Below are 18,231 nucleotides of genomic sequence, written 5' to 3'. Positions count from 1 at the left end.
CTCTGGGGTGTATTTTACAATAAAATGTACACTGGCATCATGATACCAAACTTCCCAGGTTTCAGTGTAGCCATTATGGTGCTGTGGAGTTCGTGTTTGACAGACTCCCAGACCATATACTCTTATGGCTACCCTGCACTTACAATGTCTAAGGTTTTGCTTAGACACTGTAGGGGCACAGTGCTCATGCACTGGTGCCCTCACCTATGGTATAGTGCACCCTGCCTTAGGGCTGTAAGGCCTGCTAGAGGGGTGACTTATCTATACTGCATAGGCAGTGTGAGGTTGGCATGGCACCCTGAGGGGAGTGCCATGTCGACTTACTCGTTTTATCCTCACCAGCACACACAAGCTGGCAAGCAGTGTGTCTGTGCTGAGTGAGGGGTCCCCAGGGTGGCATAAGATATGCTGCAGCCCTTAGAGACCTTCCCTGGCATCAGGGCCCTTGGTACCAGGGGTACCAGTTACAAGGGACTTACCTGGATGCCAGGGTGTGCCAATTGTGTAAACAAAAGTACAGGTTAGGGAAAGAACACTGGTGCTGGGGCCTGGTTAGCAGGCCTCAGCACACTTTCAATTCAAAACATAGCATCAGCAAAGGCAAAAAGTCAGGGGGTAACCATGCCAAGGAGGCATTTCCTTACAGAGGATCTTCTGTCCCAGCAGCAGGGGAGGGTTATCCACCCGAACCAGTCCACCCTCCGCCTCGTTGCGTGGAGATTGAGCTGCGACAGTTGATGTCTTTTGACCTGCCACCCGAAGTCCGTAACGTTATCTTGGCAGCCAGGCGTCCCTCATCCAAAACTGTATACGCCTGTCGTTGGAAGAAATTTGTGGCATGGTGCATTGACAAATCTGTCGATCCTTTGTCTGCTCTCCTTTCTCAGGTCTTTCTCTTTGTTCTTTCCCTTGCCCAACAGGGCTCCACCCTGGGCACCCTTAAGGGGTATCTCTCTATCTTTGCTTTCTTGAGGTTACCAGATAAGCCTTCTTTATTTAAATCTCCCTTGTTAAGAGGTTTCTTAAAGGCCTCACACATCTTTTTCCTCCTATCCCATTCACCATGCCCCAACGGGATCTAAACCTAGTATTAACATTTCTTATGTGTGCACTGTTGAAGCCACTTCACAACTGCCCTTTACGACTCTTAACCATCAAGACTGTCTTTTTAGTTGCCATCACCTCTGCCCGCAGAATAAGTGAGCTCCAGGCTCTTATCTAAACCACCTTTTCTGGCAGTACATCCTGACAAAGTGGTACTTCGCACAAGGACTTCTTTCCTACCTAAAGTAGTGACACCCTTCCATATCGGGCAGTCCATCACCTTGCCTACCTTTTATGCACCCCACATCCCTCACATGAAGAGGAGAGACTCCACCGTCTGGACCCAAAAAGAGCGTTGGTGTTCTACCTTGATCGTACCAAAGACTTCCGGGTGGATGATCAACTCTTTATGGGATGTGGGTGCAAAGAAGGGGAAGACGGTGCAGAAGAGGACCATTTCACGATGGGTGCTCTTATGCATCAAAATGTGCTACGCTCTGGCTAAGAAGCAACTGCCTGAAGGTTTGCGTGCTCACTCCACCAGAGCTGCCACAGTGCTAGCACGGGGCGGTTCAGTCCTGGACATCTGTCCGGCAGCAACGTGGGCATCTCTGCACACTTTTACCAAACACTACTGCCTGGACAGTCGGGTCCACAGGGACGGCTACTTTGGCCGTTCAGTCCTGCAGGACTTCTTGGTGTGATCTTGGTTCACAGCCCTCTACCGGGGATGGTATTGCTCGGGTATCTATTCAAAGGTAGGGAATCTGCAACCAGAAGTCTCTATCAGATGTATAAGTTACTTACCTTTGGTAATGATATATCTGGTACAGACATATTCTAGTTGCAGATTCCTTACCAACCTGTACATCAACCCTGCACTGCAAACTGATTTCTAGGGACAGGAACTTCCCTTTAAGGGCCCTAGTTCTGGTGCACCACACTGTTCTTCATGGCTCTGTGCTACTGGCGTGGAAAGTCGTGAAAAGATACTGACATCACCGTGCCGGGTTGGCACTTATATACGACTGCGACGTCATCACGGTGAACACAACACCCGTGGAGTCGACCGATGCCACCTGACTGCGCACAGAGGTACTACTCGAGGAAAAATCTCCTGATTCAGACTGACGCCTGGGGGAATTCAAAGGTAAGGAATCTGCAACTAGAATGTCTCTACCAGATACATTGTTACTGAAGTTAAGTAACTTGTACTTGAAAACGATCTTCCTGGCATTCACACCATTGTCATGTGTCCAGGTCTAGATCTAGGACAAGATCCCCGGTGTGTGGAGATATTCACATAAGATGTCTGGTTCTCCTCAACCAGGAGTTGTAGGAAGTTGGCTCTGTATGTGCTATTTCAAAGTAAGGAATAGCATGCACAGAGTCCAAGGGTTCCCCTTAGAGGTAAAATAGTGGTAAAAAATAGATAATACCAATGCTCTATTTTGTGGTAGTGTGGTCGAGCAGTAGGCTTATCCAAGGAGTAGTGTTAAGCATTTGTTGTACATACACATAGACAATAAATGAGGTACACACACTCAGAGACAAATCCAGCCAATAGGTTTTGTTATAGAAAAAATATATTTTCTTAGTTTATTTTAAGAACCACAGGTTCAAATTCTACATGTAATATCTCATTTGAAAGGTATTGCAGGTAAGTACTTTAGGAACTTTAAATCATAAGAATTGCATGTATACTTTACAAGTTATTGACAAATAGCTATTTTAAAAGTGGACACTTAGTGCAATTTTCACAGTTCCTGGGGGAGGTAAGTTTTTGTTAGTTTTACCAGGTAAGTAAGACACTTACAGGGTTCAGTTCTTGGTCCAAGGTAGCCCACCGTTGGGGGTTCAGAGCAACCCCAAAGTCACCACACCAGCAGCTCAGGGCCGGTCAGGTGCAGAGTTCAAAGTGGTGCCCAAAACACATAGGCTAGAATGGAGAGAAGGGGGTGCCCCGGTTCCGGTCTGCTTGCAGGTAAGTACCTGTGTCTTCGGAGGGCAGACCAGGGGGGTTTTGTAGGGCACCGGGGGGGACACAAGCCCACACAGAAATTTCACCCTCAGCAGCGCGGGGGCGGCCGGGTGCAGTGTAGAAACAAGCGTTGGGTTTGTAATGGAAGTCAATGGGAGATCTAGGGATCTCTTCAGCGCTGCAGGCAGGCAAGGGGGGGGTTCCTCGGGGAAACCTCCACTTGGGCAAGGGAGAGGGACTCCTGGGGGTCACTTCTCCAATGAAAGTCCGGTCCTTCAGGTCCTGGGGGCTGCGGGTGCAGGGTCTCTCCCAGGCGTCGGGACTTTAGGTTCAAAGGGTCGCGGTCAGGGGAAGCCTCGGGATTCCCTCTGCAGGCGGCGCTGTGGGGGCTCAGGGGGGACAGGTTTTGGTACTCACAGTATCAGAGTAGTCCTGGGGTCCCTCCTGAGGTGTCGGATCTCCACCAGCCGAGTCGGGGTCGCCGGGTGCAGTGTTGCAAGTCTCACGCTTCTTGCGGGGAGCTTGCAGGGTTCTTTCAAGGCTGCTGGAAACAAAGTTGCAGCCTTTCTTGGAGCAGGTCCGCTGTCCTCGGGAGTTTCTTGTCTTTTCGAAGCAGGGGCAGTCCTCAGAGGATGTCGAGGTCGCTGGTCCCTTTGGAAGGCGTCGCTGGAGCAGGATCTTTGGAAGGCAGGAGACAGGCCGGTGAGTTTCTGGAGCCAAGGCAGTTGTCGTCTTCTGGTCTTCCTCTGCAGGGGTTTTCAGCTAGGCAGTCCTTCTTCTTGTAGTTGCAGGAATCTAATTTTCTAGGGTTCAGGGTAGCCCTTAAATACTAAATTTAAGGGCGTGTTTAGGTCTGGGGGGTTAGTAGCCAATGGCTACTAGCCCTGAGGGTGGGTACACCCTCTTTGTGCCTCCTCCCAAGGGGAGGGGGTCACAATCCTAACCCTATTGGGGGAATCCTCCATCTGCAAGATGGAGGATTTCTAAAAGTTAGTCACCTCAGCTCAGGACACCTTAGGGGCTGTCCTGACTGGCCAGTGACTCCTCCTTGTTGCTTTCTTTGTTCCCTCCAGCCTTGCCGCCAAAAGTGGGGGCCGTGGCCGGAGGGGGCGGGCAACTCCACTAAGCTGGAGTGCCCTGCTGGGCTGTGACAAAGGGGTGAGCCTTTGAGGCTCACCGCCAGTTGTCACAGCTCCTGCCTGGGGGAGGTGTTAGCATCTCCACCCAGTGCAGGCTTTGTTACTGGCCTCAGAGTGACAAAGGCACTCTCCCCATGGGGCCAGCAACATGTCTCTGGTGTGGCAGGCTGCTGGCACTAGTCAGCCTACACAGACAGTCGGTTAAGTTTCAGGGGGCACCTCTAAGGTGCCCTCTGGGGTGTATTTTACAATAAAATGTACACTGGCATCAGTGTGCATTTATTGTGCTGAGAAGTTTGATACCAAACTTCCCAGTTTTCAGTGTAGCCATTATGGTGCTGTGGAGTTCGTGTTTGACAGACTCTCAGACCATATACTCTTATGGCTACCCTGCACTTACAATGTCTAAGGTTTTGTTTAGACACTGTAGGGGTACCATGCTCATGCACTGGTACCCTCACCTATGGTATAGTGCACCCTGCCTTAGGGCTGTAAGGCCTGCTAGAGGGGTGTCTTACCTATACTGCATAGGCAGTGAGAGGCTGGCATGGCACCCTGAGGGGAGTGCCATGTCGACTTACTCGTTTTGTCCTCACTAGCACACACAAGCTGGCAAGCAGTGTGTCTGTGCTGAGTGAGAGGTCTCCAGGGTGGCATAAGACATGCTGCAGCCCTTAGAGACCTTCCTTGGCATCAGGGCCCTTGGTACTAGAAGTACCAGTTACAAGGGACTTATCTGAATGCCAGGGTGTGCCAATTGTGGATACAATGGTACATTTTAGGTGAAGGAACACTGGTGCTGGGGCCTGGTTAGCAGGGTCCCAGCACACTTCTCAGTCAAGTCAACATCAGTATCAGGCAAAAAGTGGGGGGTAACTGCAACAGGGAGCCATTTCTTTACACAAGCCCCCCCCAGCCCACAGGCCAGGAGACTCAGCCCAAGCTGGGAGAGTCTTCCTAGTCTGTCAGGCGAGGAAGAGTAGGAGAAATAGGCTGGTTAGTTGCAGGGCCTACTCTGCCTTACATCCTTCTGTTCAGGTCATTCCCTTTGGGGAACTGACCTACTTCCACAGTGATAGGACCTAGTCTGAATTGCCTCTTGTCTGCCTCTTCAATGTCTCCACCCATTCTTTCTATTTTGGTCTTAGAGGTATCCACCTCTGCTAACTTTATCTTGGCCAGGGTTACCCCTAGCTTACCCAGAGAGGTTACCCAGAGCTGGAGTAACCCCACCATGACCAATAGGGTCAGGGGGCCTAACTTGCTATTTGGCATGGGGTCAGACCACCATGCTAAGGATAGTGCAGCCATAAAGGCTAACACCCAGCAGAGGCCACTGACAGCTGTCAGTGCCCAGAACCACACCTTTAGCTCTTCACCTAAAGGGGAAGGGGCTAGGTTACAGGCCTCTTTGGGTTCAGGTTGCCTGTCTGCTGTATTAGAGTGGGGGGGTTACCACATCTTGTAGTAAACACCCTTCTTCCACTCTTTCTTCTGTTAGCTGAGGAGCCACCCACTCAGGTTTAACAGTTGCCTGACTAGCCAGGACTTCTTGTGGGTCAGGTTGGACTTTATCAGGGCCATTTTTGGAGTTCTCCCCTACTGGAGCAGAATCTCCTTGGCTTGCTGTAACCTTGGCTAAAGGTTGTCCACCCCTCCTACTCTGTTTTCTTTTCTTCTTCTTCTGGGGCCTGCTTGCATTTACTGCAGAGGCAGGATTTCCAGAATCCTTGGGAGAGGACTGGCACTGGACCAGTTCCTCTCTTGGGCTCTGACTAACCTCTGGGCAGTCATTTCCAAGGAGACAATCAAGGGGGAGGTCTGTACTGACTACTACCCTTCTCCAGCTAAGAGTGCCACCCACTTCTATGGGCACTAAAGCCACAGGCCTCTTAGTGACCCTGTCTAGGCTAACTCTTACCCTGGCAGTCTCACCTGGGATGTACTGGTTTGAGAGCACCAGCCTGTCATGCACAATAGTGTGACTGGCACAAGTGTCTCTCAGGGCCGTGGTTGGGATTCCATTCACCAGTAGGTGGTGGAAGTGTCTACTTCCCTCCGGAATCTCCAACTCACCTGTTGGGCCCTGTTTCCAGTTGAAGGCTATGAAGACCTCCTCATCTGAGGAGTCATCTCCCATGGCTACACTGGTTACCCCTGGAATTTTGTTCTGGGGTTTGTTTTTGGGACAAGAAGTGTCCTTGGTGTGGTGCCCAGACTGTTTACAGTTGTGGCACCATGCCTTAGTGGCATCCCAGTTCTTACCCTGGTACCCACCTTTGTTTTGGGTTGTGTCTTGGGGTCCACCCACCTGTTCTGGTTTTTGGGGGCCTACAGAGGACTCTTTTTCTTTGTTTCTAGTGTCACCCACTTTCTCCTGGGGAGCTTTTGTAACCCCTTTCTTTTGGTCACCCCCAGTGGAAGTTTTGGTTACCCTAGTCTTGACCCAGTGGTCTGCCTTCTTTCCCAATTCTTGGGGAGAAATTGGACCTAGGTCTACCAGATACTGATGCAACTTTTCATTGAAGCAGTTACTTAAAATGTGTTCTTTCATAAACAAATTATAAATCCCAACATAGTCACACACTTCATTTCCAGTTAACCAACCATCTAGTGTTTTTACTGAGTAGTCTACAAAATCAACCCAGGTCTGGCTCGAGGATTTTTGAGCCCCCCTGAATCTAATTCTATACTCCTCAGTGGAGAATCCAAAGCGCTCAATCAGGGTACCCTTCATGAGGTCATAAGATTCTGCATCTTTTCCAGAGAGTGTGAGGAGTCTATCCCTACACTTTCCAGTGAACATTTCCCAAAGGAGAGCACCCCAGTGAGATCTGTTTACTTTTCTGGTTACACAAGCCCTCTCAAAAGCTGTGAACCATTTGGTGATGTCATCACCATCTTCATATTTTGTTACAATCCCTTTGGGGATTTTTAGGATGTCAGGAGAATCTCTGACCCTATTTAAGTTGCTGCCACCATCGATGGGACCTAGGCCCATCTCTTTTCTTTCCCTTTCTATGGCTAGGAGCTGCTTTTCCAAAGCCAATCTTTTGACCATCCTGGCTAACAGGGGGTCATCTTCACTGGAGTTATCCTCAGTGATTTCAGAGGTGTTGGTCTCTCCTGTGAGGGAACCAGCATCTCTGACTATTATTTTTGGAGTCAGGGTTTGAGGGACCCTGTTCTCCCTAGATAGGACTGGTAGGGGGGAATTTTCCTCCCAGTCACTATCCTCTTCCTCTGAGTTGCCACCCTCAGAGGGGTTGGCCTTTTCAAACTCTGCCAAAAGCTCCTGGAGCTGTATTTTGGTAGGTTTGGGGCCCATTGTTATTTTCTTTATTTTACAGAGTGACCTTAGCTCCCTCATCTTAAGATGGAGGTAAGGTGTGGTGTCGAGTTCCACCACAGTCACATCTGTGCTAGACATTTTGCTTCTAAAAGTTGGAATACTTTTTAAGAATCTACAACTAGTTCTAGGTTCTAATTCAAACTTTTACAAACTTTTAAACTCTAAAAGAAATGCTAAACAGGATCTAACACAAGGCCCTAGCAGGTCTTTTTAAGAATTTAGAAAACTTTTCAAATTGCAAAAATCAATTTCTAATGACAATTTTGGAATTTGTCGTGTGATCAGGTATTGGCTGAGTAGTCCAGCAAATGCAAAGTCTTGTACCCCACCGCTGATCCACCAATGTAGGAAGTTGGCTCTGTATGTGCTATTTCAAAGTAAGGAATAGCATGCACAGAGTCCAAGGGTTCCCCTTAGAGGTAAAATAGTGGTAAAAAATAGATAATACCAATGCTCTATTTTGTGGTAGTGTGGTCGAGCAGTAGGCTTATCCAAGGAGTAGTGTTAAGCATTTGTTGTACATACACATAGACAATAAATGAGGTACACACACTCAGAGACAAATCCAGCCAATAGGTTTTGTTATAGAAAAAATATATTTTCTTAGTTTATTTTAAGAACCACAGGTTCAAATTCTACATGTAATATCTCATTTGAAAGGTATTGCAGGTAAGTACTTTAGGAACTTTAAATCATAAGAATTGCATGTATACTTTACAAGTTATTGACAAATAGCTATTTTAAAAGTGGACACTTAGTGCAATTTTCACAGTTCCTGGGGGAGGTAAGTTTTTGTTAGTTTTACCAGGTAAGTAAGACACTTACAGGGTTCAGTTCTTGGTCCAAGGTAGCCCACCGTTGGGGGTTCAGAGCAACCCCAAAGTCACCACACCAGCAGCTCAGGGCCGGTCAGGTGCAGAGTTCAAAGTGGTGCCCAAAACACATAGGCTAGAATGGAGAGAAGGGGGTGCCCCGGTTCCGGTCTGCTTGCAGGTAAGTACCCGTGTCTTCGGAGGGCAGACCAGGGGGGTTTTGTAGGGCACCGGGGGGGACACAAGCCCACACAGAAATTTCACCCTCAGCAGCGCGGGGGCGGCCGGGTGCAGTGTAGAAACAAGCGTTGGGTTTGTAATGGAAGTCAATGGGAGATCTAGGGATCTCTTCAGCGCTGCAGGCAGGCAAGGGGGGGGTTCCTCGGGGAAACCTCCACTTGGGCAAGGGAGAGGGACTCCTGGGGGTCACTTCTCCAATGAAAGTCCGGTCCTTCAGGTCCTGGGGGCTGCGGGTGCAGGGTCTCTCCCAGGCGTCGGGACTTTAGGTTCAAAGGGTCGCGGTCAGGGGAAGCCTCGGGATTCCCTCTGCAGGCGGCGCTGTGGGGGCTCAGGGGGGACAGGTTTTGGTACTCACAGTATCAGAGTAGTCCTGGGGTCCCTCCTGAGGTGTCGGATCTCCACCAGCCGAGTCGGGGTCGCCGGGTGCAGTGTTGCAAGTCTCACGCTTCTTGCGGGGAGCTTGCAGGGTTCTTTCAAGGCTGCTGGAAACAAAGTTGCAGCCTTTCTTGGAGCAGGTCCGCTGTCCTCGGGAGTTTCTTGTCTTTTCGAAGCAGGGGCAGTCCTCAGAGGATGTCGAGGTCGCTGGTCCCTTTGGAAGGCGTCGCTGGAGCAGGATCTTTGGAAGGCAGGAGACAGGCCGGTGAGTTTCTGGAGCCAAGGCAGTTGTCGTCTTCTGGTCTTCCTCTGCAGGGGTTTTCAGCTAGGCAGTCCTTCTTCTTGTAGTTGCAGGAATCTAATTTTCTAGGGTTCAGGGTAGCCCTTAAATACTAAATTTAAGGGCGTGTTTAGGTCTGGGGGGTTAGTAGCCAATGGCTACTAGCCCTGAGGGTGGGTACACCCTCTTTGTGCCTCCTCCCAAGGGGAGGGGGTCACAATCCTAACCCTATTGGGGGAATCCTCCATCTGCAAGATGGAGGATTTCTAAAAGTCAGAGTCACCTCAGCTCAGGACACCTTAGGGGCTGTCCTGACTGGCCAGTGACTCCTCCTTGTTGCTTTCTTTGTTCCCTCCAGCCTTGCCGCCAAAAGTGGGGGCCGTGGCCGGAGGGGGCGGGCAACTCCACTAAGCTGGAGTGCCCTGCTGGGCTGTGACAAAGGGGTGAGCCTTTGAGGCTCACCGCCAGGTGTCACAGCTCCTGCCTGGGGGAGGTGTTAGCATCTCCACCCAGTGCAGGCTTTGTTACTGGCCTCAGAGTGACAAAGGCACTCTCCCCATGGGGCCAGCAACATGTCTCTGGTGTGGCAGGCTGCTGGCACTAGTCAGCCTACACAGACAGTCGGTTAAGTTTCAGGGGGCACCTCTAAGGTGCCCTCTGGGGTGTATTTTACAATAAAATGTACACTGGCATCAGTGTGCATTTATTGTGCTGAGAAGTTTGATACCAAACTTCCCAGTTTTCAGTGTAGCCATTATGGTGCTGTGGAGTTCGTGTTTGACAGACTCTCAGACCATATACTCTTATGGCTACCCTGCACTTACAATGTCTAAGGTTTTGTTTAGACACTGTAGGGGTACCATGCTCATGCACTGGTACCCTCACCTATGGTATAGTGCACCCTGCCTTAGGGCTGTAAGGCCTGCTAGAGGGGTGTCTTACCTATACTGCATAGGCAGTGAGAGGCTGGCATGGCACCCTGAGGGGAGTGCCATGTCGACTTACTCGTTTTGTCCTCACTAGCACACACAAGCTGGCAAGCAGTGTGTCTGTGCTGAGTGAGAGGTCTCCAGGGTGGCATAAGACATGCTGCAGCCCTTAGAGACCTTCCTTGGCATCAGGGCCCTTGGTACTAGAAGTACCAGTTACAAGGGACTTATCTGAATGCCAGGGTGTGCCAATTGTGGATACAATGGTACATTTTAGGTGAAGGAACACTGGTGCTGGGGCCTGGTTAGCAGGGTCCCAGCACACTTCTCAGTCAAGTCAACATCAGTATCAGGCAAAAAGTGGGGGGTAACTGCAACAGGGAGCCATTTCTTTACAGGAGTCTCCTCCATTGACGACATAAACCCCTTTTAGGAGGTACTTGTAAAGAGAGCTTCAAAACTGAATGTTGCATTGTCTGCCTCACAGCCATCAATATCTATGGTTTTTGAGAAGCTCCTATAACGAGCCGCATCTAGACCTCTCCTGCCTCTAGTTCCAGGATTATTGGTACTAGCAATGGAAATGTTTCTTGCACTGCCTATATGAATGTGCCCCTTTTTGACATGGTCACCCCGCCTTTTGCCTGGTATTTGATGCAATTTAGACTGAAAGTGCACTGGTTTCCTGCTAACCAGGTCCCCAGTGCCAGATCCTTCCCTAAAACTGCACAGTTGTTTTCTAATTGACAATACCTTTGCCCTCCGTAGGTCCCTAGTAAACGGTATCCCTGGTACCTAGGGCCTGGGCACCAGAGAGGGACATAAAGGACTGCAGCATGTATCGTGCCACCATCAGGAACCTCTCACCTATTGCATGAAGAGTGCCATTGCAGGCTGCATGTCTTGGTGCAGCTAAAACGTGAAAATACGATTTGGCACACATCCTGTGTGTTATGTCCCCTAACACTGCATGCAATATATGTGAGTCACCCCTACATCAGTCCTTACAGCCCTAAGGTAGGAGACTTTGTTACATGTGAGGGCATATCTGCAACAGCAGCTATGCCCCTGATATGTCTTTGTCAGTTCTTAGGCATAGTGAGGGAACAGAGAGGCCATATTACGGACACTGGTCTACACGAGTTCCTCAGCTATGTGTTGGCTTCACGGAAAATAGGGATGTTTGGTATCAAACATCTGCTATTAATAAACCCATTCTGATGCCAACGATGGATTTAATACCATCACCTAGAGGGCACCTTAGAGGTGCCCGCTGAAAGCCTACCTACTACCCCTTTGGGGACTGACTAGTCTTAGCCAGCCTGCCAGTAACAGCCTAGATTCTGGCCCCGTAAGGAGAGAGCCTTTGCTCTAGGGCGGTCAGAGACAGAACCTTCTCTGAGTGAGGTGTTGACACACTCCACCCAGCAGGATGATCTGCAAATATGCACTCCAAGGCAGGGCTCTTCAAAGAAGCCTACCGCCCTTGGTATGCTGATCTAGCTTCACTCAAAGGAGAGAAGACCCAGGAACCCCTGTGGAGCTGCTTCCCTGCACCTTGCAGGCACCCCAAGAGACCTGAGAGGACTCCGGACTGCAAAAACCCAACACCTGAAAGCACCACTGCTCCCAAGCTGACGTGGGCCAACTGTGCCAACGCTGTCCCCCCAAAGCCCATCTTGTACTTGCCTCTGTGGACTCACCAATGCTGCCTTCAGCCTCTGCCTGCAGGCTTCCTCAACCGCAAGTGCTGCCGGTGGAGAAATCCCAAAGCCTCAGGACACCTCTGCACCTCTCGTCCCTAGCCCCTAGAGAAAAAGACTGAAGGTGTCTCTCCCTCTTCAAGCATCTCATGACTTGAAACCACCTGTTGGTTCTCCTCGACTGGCCTCCCTGTCCAAACCTGTAGCTTATTTTTAACCGGACCAATCCTCATTGACTAACATTAGGCATCCGACTCCGTATACACCTCTGCTCCTCGCCGCCCCAGTGCCGCCCGTGTGACCTGTTGGTGTGGTCCTGACCCTTGCGACATACTTAAAGTCTAGGATATTGGTCTTGTAAGTTGCTGTACTATACCTGAATGCAACGCTTGTTTTTCTCTCCATAGAATAAGATTGCAGCTTCTAAAAATTGCAGTGTGTTGACTTTCCAAACCTGTAAGTAACCACAACGTCCTACCTGGGGTGGGTGATGGATGTGGAGCTGATTTATGCCGTCAGATGGCGTGCAAGGGTACTGCTCACAAAATTCTCCTTTTTCAGTCTGACAACTGGGTGAAACTCAAAGGTAAGGGATCTGCAACTAGACATTGTTTCTACCAGATAAGACGTTACAGAAGGTAAGTAACATATTCTTTAGGAACATTGTTCCAACCCTGTGCTTTCCTCACTTCATACTTGGAGGTGAGGACGTTGCTTTATATCCATACAGAAAATTTGGATTTGAGGCATTCCCTTCGGAGTCCTAGGGCAGTCAGAGCATGATGGGCATCACCTTTTAGGGCTAATGTTTACCGCTGGTATGCCAGGGCCACAATACTGTTGCACTAAACATTTTATAACCATGAAATGGCCACCATAAACTTTCCTTCCTGTAATAAATGATTGACATTCTTCTGTGTGCTGCACAAGGTGATAGATTGCACTGTGCCAGGAAGGTGGTGCCCCTTAAGGTACATGGCTTTCTAAGGGGTGATCCAACACTCAAGCCATACACCACAAGGTAAGAAACAAATAACAGGCACTGAAGGTCAATATGTGAGATAGTTTTTATGCATGTGATGCATAAAAACAATCAGAATATCCTAGCCCATTCAGGGCTCAAGATACATCCCCAGATGGGTTATAGCTTTCTCATGCTAGGCTCTAGAAGTTAGGTTAATATTGAACTACATGTTTGATGTTATTCTATTGGGGTTTTTTGGGCCATTTCTGGCTTCCTCATAAGCATTCAGAACCCTTAAAGGATGGAGGCTGGGGGTGATTTAAAGATGCTAACAGAAGATACTGATAGCTAGGCTTTGATTTGAAGTAGCACCTGTGATACACAATTAAGCTCCAAATAAAGGTCATCCCAGAAATAGCCCACAGACCCTGCATTAAAATGAGTGACAACATGCATACCCAAGCCATCCTGAGGAAAAGTACCAGGCCCTTCTGGTTGTGCCGTTGGTGAACCTGTTGCCAGCCATTGGTGACCAGTATAAGGCACAGCCCTTACACTGTGTAAGTTGATTGTAGTTTAGACAAGGGCCGAACTAGACTCAGTCCTTTCAATTGATATGATGGCTCCAAGATAGTGGGCAACTTTAGGATGTTTTTTTTAGTGCAGGGTCCTTTATGTTATTAACCACCGATAGCTGTCAGGATTTTACAGTGGTGCGGGACACTCCTGGATCAATAGGATCTACAGCAGCCTTTAAGCACTCTAGTCACTGCTAGCAACATGCCTGCTTAGGATTAGGAGTGACTTTGTGTTTTAAATGTTTGTTATTGGAAATCACATGTCAATGAAAGAAATCACAGTAGTAAGGCACAATTTATTCAATTTTCTGTGTCTCTTAGCAAACAACAACACTGGCGTCCTCATTCTTCATAATTATGCCCACTGGGCAAGTGGATGGGTGCTAGTCATAACTTCAGGTGGTCATAAACAGACTACCAAAGCACTGGATGAAACTGAGAAAGAGACAACATAGATGACACCACAATGCACCTGTCCGACCTAAGTAAACTTTAATCCTACATGGCAGAGCTTAGTCTTCAGAGACAACAGAAATTATATTGCTCTTGATGAAGAAATACTTTCCCATTTATGCTGGTTTGTAAGAACAGCACATCATTTTCCTTCTATATCGAAAAGAGGTTTTTTCATACCTTGAAGATCTCTTTGTTTCTTTGTTCACATTGGAAAGACGACTCTTCGGTCTTTTCTACATGACCAACGTACAATTTTGCCGCAGGGTTGAAAATTGTTGGACCTGGCCCTTTTACAAGGTCATCCCCAATTTTTTTTGGCCTTCCTCCTCATATTCTTCTGACCTCTTTTAGTTGGCTCTCTGACTCTGAGAACTTCAGCACTGCTGATCAGTGCTAAAGTGCATGTGCTCCCCCTTCTAAACCTGATATGATTGGCTTACACCTGATTGGCTTATTTAATTTACCTGTAGGTTCCTGGAACAGTTGTATCTCCCATACCCAGGGCCTGTAAATTAAATGCTGCTTGTGGGCTTGCTTGCGCCACCCACAGAAGTAGCCTTTCAAACCTGTCTCAGGTCTGCCACAGCAGGGCCTGTGGGTGCAGTTTACTGCCACATTGACTTGGCAAGTCAAACTACTTGCCAAGGCCTAAATTCACTTTTTACTACATATGTCACCTGTAAGAGAGGCCCTAGCTAGCCCTATGGTTAGGGTGCTGTGTATGTAAAAGTTAGGACATATGTCTATATATACTACATGTCCTAATAGTGACAAACAGCCTATTTAGTTTCTCACTACGGAATGCCGCTTCTCTCATATGATTGCTTTGGAAATGCCCTAACATATGTCTAAGTGGTATTGTCTGATCTATGAGGGGTGGTGTAGGCATGTTTGGTATAGTTGGAATGGTAGTGAAAAATGCTGCTTAATTGTGTAGGTGGATTTTTTACTACCATTATTGAAATGCCACCTTTACAGTCTGGGCTTATGACTGGTGTTTTGCAGCTTGACTCCAATCCAGGTCTGGGGCAGAGTGACAGCAGGGCTTTGTGCATACCTTTCAGACAGCCTGTGCCCAGGGAGAGTTGAGGTGTAACAACAGTACATCTGCATTCTGAATGGCCTTCCTGGGCTTGAAGAGATAGAGGTGGGCACAACTGCATTTGTGAAGGCTGTGCCCTGGCCTCTCAAATGGCTCGTTAACTCCCTACTGATGTCTGGAGCCAGTGCTAGAGGCGAAAGGGGACATTCCTGGAACTGGGTAGTGCTGGTTAGAACCCCTTTCCCCATTTTGTGAAGCTGCCCTAAATGAGTATATGTACAGGGGGCTGTCCCCCACATTTGGGGAGCACTTGTGGAATGAGGGATTGGACCTCTGCCAGAGGGACGACTGGACTGCACCAAGGATGCATCTGGACTGCTCTTTGATTGCCCTGCTACCTGGTGTCTGCTGGGTCACGAACAGGACTCATCGGGACTGCTTTTCTGTATGCTGCCCTGCTGCCAGCCTGCCCTACTGACTTTGGCTGCACAAAGCATACCAAGGACTGCCAGGAGGAACCGCCACTTCATTCTCGTGCTGGCCAGCCTGCTCCTGTTGTGCCCCCTTCTAGTGCCCCGTTAGTGCCTCCCAAGATCCCGGCGCAGGGAGAGTGCTGTTTTCCTGCTCCCCTTGCTTGCTTCTGTTTAGCATCCGGTGAGCGCCTCATGTTTTTTTAAACCGTTAATTCCCTTCATTGACTGCGTGTATTCAGCGCTCTGGGCAGCTTATCCGGATCAGACTGCCCACTCCGATCTGTTTTGGGACTGTGTGCGCACCCCCGTGAGTAAATCATGACCAGCGGCCCACCCGTCATTGACCCTAGCTTGCATTCCCCCTTGACTTGCCTGCATTGACAGGATGTAGGAGGCTGGCCTGGTTTGTAGTGGGCACCTAAGGTACTTACACCAGGTCCAGTTATCCCTTATTAGTGAAATGTAGGCAGTGTTCTAGCAGCTCAGGCTGTCTAGAGGCAGCTGTAGCAGAGCAGCTTAGGCTGAACTAGGAGACATGCAAAGCTCCTGCAATACCACTATTGTTACACAGTACTTATACACAATAAAAGACAATACTCAGTGTTACCAAAAATAAAGGTACTTTAATGAGAAAAACAGGAAGGAGTTACCCACCAGTCAGGGCAGCCCCTAAGGGGTCCTGAGCTGAGGTGACCCCTGCCTTAAGGAATCCTCCATCTTGTTTTTGAGGATTCTCCCAATAGGAGTATGGGTATGCCCCCTCCCCTCAGGGAGGGGGCACAAAGGGGGTGTAGCCACCCGCCAGGACATAAGCCATTGGCTACTGCCCCAGACCTAAACACACCCCTAAATTGAGTATTTAGGGGCGACCATGAACCCAGGAAATCAGATTCCTGTGACCTGAAGGAAGAAGGATTGCTGACCTGAAAGTTCTGCAGAGACGACTTAGACAACAACTGACTTGTCCCCAGCCCTGCCGGCCTGTCTCCAGACTCAAAGAACCTGCACAGCGACGCATCCAACGGGACCAGCGACCACTGAGGACTGACCTGCACCTAAAGGACCAAGAAACTCCAGAGGACAGCGGCTCTGTCCAAATCTACAACCAAGAAACCATCTTTAAAGAAGACTTCAGTCTCACTCCAGAAGCGTGAGCCTTCACACTCTGCACCCGACACCCTGGCCCGTGTCCAGAGAAACCAACACCACAGAGAGGACCCCCTGGTGACTCCAACGACGTGGACACCCTGCGTCGTCCTCCCTGCACACCCACAGCGATGCCTGCAGCGAGGATCCAGAGGCTCCACAGACCGCGGTAGCTCGGTAACAAAGGAACCTGACGCCTGGACAAAGCACTGCACCCGCAGCCCCCAGGACTGAGAAGAACCAACCACTGGTGCAGGAGTGACCAGCAGGCGGCCCTCATCTTAGCCCATTCGGTGGCTGGCCCGAGAAGCCCCCCTGTGCCCTGCCTGCATCGCCAGTGACCCCCGGGTCCCTCCATTGCTTTCAATGCAAAAACCCAACACCTACTTTGCACACTGCAGCCGCACCCCCCCCCCCCCCCCCCCTGTACCCCCAACAGTGGGCTGCCTATGCCCAGGAGACTGAACTTGTAAGTGCTTTACTTACCTGAGAAACTAACCAATACTTTCCTCCCCCAGGAACTGTTGATTTTTGCACTGTGCCCACTTTTAAAATAGCAAATTGCCATTTTTGCCAAAACTGTGTGTAATACTGTTTTAATTCAAAGTTCCATACTTAACTGTGTGAAGTACCTTACAATTTATGTACTTCCCTAAAATCTGAATCTTGTGGTTCTAAAATAAATTAAGAAAATAATATTTTTCTATATAAAAACCTATTGGCCTGGAGTTAAGTCTTTGAGTGTGTGTTCTCATTTATTGCCTGTGTGTGTGTGTGTGTGTGTGTGTGTGTACAACAAATGCTTAACACTACCCTCTGATAAGCCTACTGCTCGACCACACTACCACAAAATAGAGCATTAGTATTCTCTAATTTTGCCACTATCAACCTCTAAAGGGAACCCTTGGACTCAGTGCACACTATCTCTCACTTTGAGATAGTATATACAAAGCCAATTTCCTACAAGTTTTGTGCCCGTACAGGGACTCTGGGTCCGTGAACCGGTGTAGACTGGCTTATGCAAGGAGGGCACCATCTGTGCCCTTCAAAGCATTTCCAGAGGCTCTGGGACGCTACCCCTCCCAAGCCTGTAACAACTATTTCCAAAGGGAGAGGGTGTAACATCCTCCTCCCAAAGGAAATGCGTTGTTCTGCCTTCCTGGGATTGAGCTGCTCAGTCCCCAGGAGGGCAGAAACCTGTCTGTGAGGTGGCAGCAGCTGGGGCTGCAGTTGAAACCTCAGAGAGCTTGTTTGGAGGTACCAGGGTTCCATAGTGGACCCCCCAGGGTTCATGGGATTGCCCCCCACCCCCTTCACCCCCCCATACCAGATTTGGAATTGGGGGGCAGGGGACAATTCCATGATCTTAGACACCTCATATGGCCATATTCGAAGTTACCATTGTGCAGCTACATATATGTATTGACATATATGTAGTGCACGTTTATAATGGTATCCCCGCACTCACGAAGTCTGGAGAATTGGCCCTGGACAACATGGGGCACCTTTGCTAGTGCAAGGGTGCCCTCACACACAGTAACTTTGCACCTAGCCTTCAGTAAATTAAGTTTAGCCATATAGTTAGTTAGGTGCAGTGAAAATGGCTGTGAAATGGTGTGTGCACTATTTCACTCAGGCTGCCGTGGCACTCCTGAAGAAAGGTTTGTCTGAGCTCCTTATGGGTGGCAAAAGAAATGCTGCAGCCCGTAAGGATCTC

The 18,231-nt window shown here is 49.2% G+C and overlaps 1 protein-coding gene across 3 annotated transcripts in view; it reads left to right on the top strand.

Moving 5' to 3' along the window:
* The window catches only part of MARK3 (microtubule affinity regulating kinase 3), a 383,109-nt gene that overhangs the window by 219,979 nt on the left and 144,899 nt on the right, over positions 1-18,231 (top strand). The gene's annotated exons all lie outside the window — the stretch shown is intronic.

The sequence above is a fragment of the Pleurodeles waltl genome, chromosome 9 (genome assembly GCF_031143425.1).
Source record: "Pleurodeles waltl isolate 20211129_DDA chromosome 9, aPleWal1.hap1.20221129, whole genome shotgun sequence".
Lineage (NCBI taxonomy): Eukaryota > Metazoa > Chordata > Amphibia > Caudata > Salamandridae > Pleurodeles > Pleurodeles waltl.
This window is presented reverse-complemented; position numbering and strand designations above follow the sequence as displayed.